General features: G+C 52.0%; 1 pseudogene across 1 annotated transcript in view; it reads right to left on the reverse strand.

Moving 5' to 3' along the window:
* The window catches only part of LOC308175706 (transcriptional repressor p66-alpha-like), a 14,729-nt pseudogene extending 9,969 nt beyond the window's left edge, over positions 1-4,760 (reverse strand). Inside the window, exons 1-2 of the transcript XR_013938057.1 lie at positions 4,670-4,760; positions 1,042-1,177 (exon numbers count right to left, since the gene is read on the reverse strand). The product of XR_013938057.1 is annotated as a transcriptional repressor p66-alpha-like (transcript). The remainder of the gene's footprint in view (positions 1-1,041; positions 1,178-4,669) is intronic.
* Between the last annotated feature and the right edge of the window lie 185 nt (positions 4,761-4,945).

Below are 4,945 nucleotides of genomic sequence, written 5' to 3' on the forward strand. Positions count from 1 at the left end.
GTCTCAACCCTCCGATTCCTGGGGATGCACATACAGGATGACCTGTCTTGGAAGAACAACACAGCAGCCATCATCAAGAAGGCACAACAGCGGCTCTTCTTCCTGAGAGTCCTCAGGAAAGACCACATCAGACAGGAGATGCTGGTGGCCTTCTACCGCTGCGCAGTGGAGAGCATCCTCACCTACTGCATCTGCAACTGGTTCTCCAGCTGCACAGCCGCAGAGAGGAATGCGCTACAGAGAGTCGTGAGAACGGCCCAGAAGATCACCGGCGCCCCCCTCCCCTCTCTGGAAGAGCTGTACAACACACGCTGTCTCAGGAAGGCCTCCAAGATCTCCAGAGACCCATCCCACCCTGGGTACGAACACTTTGCTCGGCTGCCCTCGAACAGGCGGTACAGGACCATGTTCGCAAGGACAAACAGACTGAAGCTCAGCTTCTACCCCAGGGCCATCCAGGCCCTGAACACAGCAAAGACCTAGGTTCTGGGCCCTGGACAGTCTGGACGGATTGATGGCAGCTGCTGGATTGAAAATCAGGTGTAGTGCTGAGGCACAAATGTGTACATTTCAAGCCTGCAAACTGCGACACTTTAAATGAATGTGCAATAACACTATGTGCAATATGACAACCCTAGGGTACATAAGGTTGCAGAGAATAGGAAATGTTAGAATAGTTATAGCATAGCATAGAGTACAGCACAGTGTTTTATTTGTACAGTATAGTATAGTGGATAGTGTACATAGCCTTTATTTATGTAAACCAGCTCCTTTCCCTTGTTTTTTTTTTCTTGTTTTTTCTCTTTCCTAGCACCAGGGGAGCCCCCCCTCCCAAATTTCGTTGTTTGATACCTGTACTATATCAATGACAATAAAGACCATTCATTCATTCATGTGTGTGTGTGTGTGTGTTACCATGAGGAGGTCTGTCTTTCTGTGTGTGTGTGTGTGTGTGTGTATATATACATGTGTGTGTGTGTGTGTGTGTTACCATGAGGAGGTCTGTCTCTCTGTGTGTGTGTGTGTGTGTGTGTGTGTTACCATGAGGAGGTCTGTGTCCAGCTCTTTGAAGTGACTGAGTCCGTTCATGGGCGGGCTGGGCGGGTCCTCGTTGTCCGACAGCATGATGCAGTCATCATCATCAGAGGAGGGGGGCCGCTTCTCCTTCTTCACACTCCTGGGGGGGGGGGGGGGGGGGGCAACGGTTACATAACACCACTCCAACCAATGAAAACTGGCCTGAATAATTAGGAGAGGGGAGGGGGAGGTGGGGGGGGAAATCGACGAATCATGAAATGGAGTGACCAGGAGAGGAGGAGGGGAGGGGAGAGGAGGGGAGAGGAGAGGAGGGGAGGGGAGGGGAAAGGAGGGGAGGGGAGAGGAGGGGAGAGGAGAGGAGGGGAAAGGAGGGGAGGGGAGGTGAGGAGAGGAGGAAAGGAGGGGAGGGGAGGAGAGGAGGAGAGGGGAGGAAAGGAGGAGGGGAGAGGAGAGGTGGGGAGGGGAGGGGAGGAGAGAGGAGAGGAGAGGAGAGGAGAGGAGGGGAGGGGAGAGGAGAGGAGAGGGGAGGAGAGGAGAGGGAGAGGAGAGGAGAGGAGGGGAGGGGAGGGGAGGGCCTGGATGAAATGCATCCTTCTCTCGTTGCGTTGGTTTTTTCACCGCTAATGCGACACGGTTAGATGGAAATTAAGATAAGATCAAGATTACATTTGTATTGTCGTTGAACAGAGCACAATAACACAATAGCACAACAGCGACAGTTGTAGGCACCTTAAGATACGGTGCCAGCAACCCCTCCAGTCACCAGCTCACACCCGGCTCCCTCCTGAGGCGGGGATCGAACCCGCGACCTACCGACGGCGGCTAGGCCGGGCCTCTCTGACCTCTAACCCCTCGGATACCTGCTGCCCATTGGACTACTAACTCTCCTACCTTCATATGACAACACCCCCCCACACCCTTCCTTCTCTTATCAGCAACGACGGGGCTGTGTTGACATGATAAGGTGTAGGAGAGGAGGACAGCTTTATAAACTCCCTGTACCGAGATTAGCGGTATTTCTTATTGAAAGCTTACCAGTGTCTATAACCGTAAGTGTTCTAATCCTGGTCGTAACAGAGGACGAGCTGAGCGCCGCCGCCGCCACCAACAACAACATGTAGCCATGTAGGCTACGTGTGTTTAATAACCAGAGAGAAAGGGGGGATTCTCTCTCTCTTCTCTCTCTCTTTGTATCTCTGTAAACTGCTGGTTAATTTATAGCATAGCTCAAAGGCGCCCGTTAAAATCATCTAGAAAAAAAACAAAAACGGGGCCTCTCTCTCTCTCTCTCACACACTGTCTCTCTCTCTGTCTCTCTCTCTCTCTCTCTCTCTCTCTCTCTCTCTCAAACGGTATCCTCCCGCCTGTGTTTGTGTGTGTGTGTGTGTTTGTCTCTCTCCTCGGGGCTTAGCACAACCATCACTTCCTGTGGATTAATCACTGCTCTTCCAAAGGGGTCACACGACCTCAAAGACATCGTCACGTGACACGACGCTCACTCCGCCCCCGTCCCCTCACTGTTCCTTCCAACCCAGTGGAAACCATGGCAACGACCGGCTGAAACCGGTTTATGACACACACACACACACACACAGGCTTCATTTTGTGTGAGGGGAGTGAGGGAGTTTTTTTTTTTTTTTTTTTTAGGGTTCAGGTGGTGAGGGAGCAAGGGGGGAAATGGAGGAGGGAGAGAGGGGTCAAATAAATTAAAAGTTTTGGGTCGTTTGAACTTTTTGAAGACAACAATCCCCCCCCCCCCCTACCCTGACCACATACCCCCCCCACCCTCCCCCCACCCCCACAGACAACAAGTAGGTACTGTGTTCACTGTTCAACGCCTGGGATATAAACAATAAAACTCACTCCAAACTCCGAAGTGGTTAACACAAACATGGATCGGCGTAAAGTGTTATCGTTAAACTATTGTTGAGACTTGATCCCACACCACACCCCCCTGAACAGGATTCCTATACACACACACACACACACACACACACACACACACACACACACACACTCCATCTTGAGCAACAACATGCCCTGTGTGTCTCCCTGGGCCTCTGTGCGTACAGTGTGTGTACAGTGTGTGTGTGTGTGTGTGTGTGTGTGTGTGTGTAGGAGTACGGGGTTAACACCGAAAACCAGATTGTCGGAACTTGTCACGACGGGATAGACCGTTCTGGAAACCCGCAGGGTTGAGGAAAGGCAGAGGAGACGCAGCGTGTCCCTGGGGGGCGGCGGTGGGGGGTGCGGTGGTCTAGCCCCCGCCGTCTACGGTTCACACATTACGCCCTTTATGGGTTCGAATCCCAGCCTGTGCCCAGCTGACTCTACCCTCTCCTCCTTCACTTTCCCGTCTAGCTTCACTAGGTCCTCTGTGGCTCAGTTGGTAGAGCATGGCGTTAACAACGCTGAGGTTGTGGGTTCGATTCCCGCTGGGACCATATATATATACACATACTGAAAATCTATGTATGTGTTACGGTACATGTGGGAATACGGTGTGTGGGAAAACTAGGGTTAGGGTTAGGTGCTACGTCGACTTGGTACATGCTGGCATGTCTAACCCTAATCCTATCCCTAACCCTAACCCTACCCCAACCCTAACCTTAACCGTAGCACCCTAGTACCTAACCCTAACCCTAGTTTTCCCACATGTACCGTAACATATGCACTCACTGCAATGAAAGTCTCTTTGGATAAAAGCGTCAGCTAAATTGCATATTATGACTATCTCTATCCAATCAAATATAATAGTAATATAATATAATATATATAATTAGCCTACTATCTCTATCCAATAAAATGAGAAATATGAGTGAGACTGACCCTCACTCAGGAAAAAAAGAACGTTAAAAAAAAAAACTGTTAAAAAAGAAAAGCGTCTCTGGTGCACACATCACGCATGGGTTTGAACCCCGGGCCTGTGTGAGTGCTGACGTGCCCTCTCTCCTCCTTAACTTTCCTGTCTACCTTCACTATCTCTCTGTCCAATAACATGAGAAATATGAGTGGGACTGGCACCCCCCAGGATGAGGTGTGTCCATGCACAGGAGTGTGTGTGTGTGTGTGTGTGTGTCTGTGTGTGTGTGTGTCTGCGTCTGTGTGTCTGTGTCTGTGTGTGCGTCTGCGTGTGCATCTGCGTGTGTGTGTGTCTGTGTGTGCGTCTGCGTCTGCGTGTGCATCTGCGTCTGCGTGTGCGTGTGCGTGTGTGTGTGTGTCTGTGTGGCACAGGGTAGAATTAGGAGTGCAGCAGAGTGTGTGCCGTGTGCCGTGTCCCCCCCCCCCACAAAAAAATTGTGTGTGTGTGTCTGTGTATGCGTCTGCGTCTGTGTGTGTGTGTGTCTGCGTCTGTGTGTCTGTCTGTGTCTGTGTGTGCGTCTGCGTGTGCATCTGCGTGTGCATCTGCGTGTGTGTGTGTGTGTGTGTGTCTGTGTGTGCGTCTGCGTCTGCGTGTGCATCTGCGTCTGCGTGTGCGTCTGCGTGTGTGTGTCTGTGTGTGTGTGGCACAGGGTAGAATTAGGAGTGCAGCAGAGTGTGTGCCGTGTGCCGTGTTCCCCCCCCCCCCCCCACAAAAAAATTACAGAAAAATACTTGTTGTTCTTTTTTAAAGAAAAGCGTCGTCTCTCACCCTCTCGAGGCGCTCATGTCCATGGGCTGGTCTCCCGTCTGCACCTCTGCACCTCCACTTTAATGGTGGCCTTCACCTCCCCCCCCCGTTGCTAGGATACCAGCGGCACCACCGCCGCCCGCCGGACCCCCTCTGTGGTTTCTGACGGCCGGACGACCCGGTTCCTCACGTCCAGAACCTGGGCCTCGGCCTTCACCCTGCTGCTGCTGCTTGCCTCCGACAAGGACCTGGTCGTTCCGTTCCTTGTCGGAACGTTCCGGCAACCGACTGTTGTTG

This window comes from Nansenia antarctica (assembly GCF_963989245.1).
Source record: "Nansenia antarctica genome assembly, contig: SCAFFOLD_945, whole genome shotgun sequence".
Classification (NCBI taxonomy): domain Eukaryota; kingdom Metazoa; phylum Chordata; class Actinopteri; order Argentiniformes; family Microstomatidae; genus Nansenia; species Nansenia antarctica.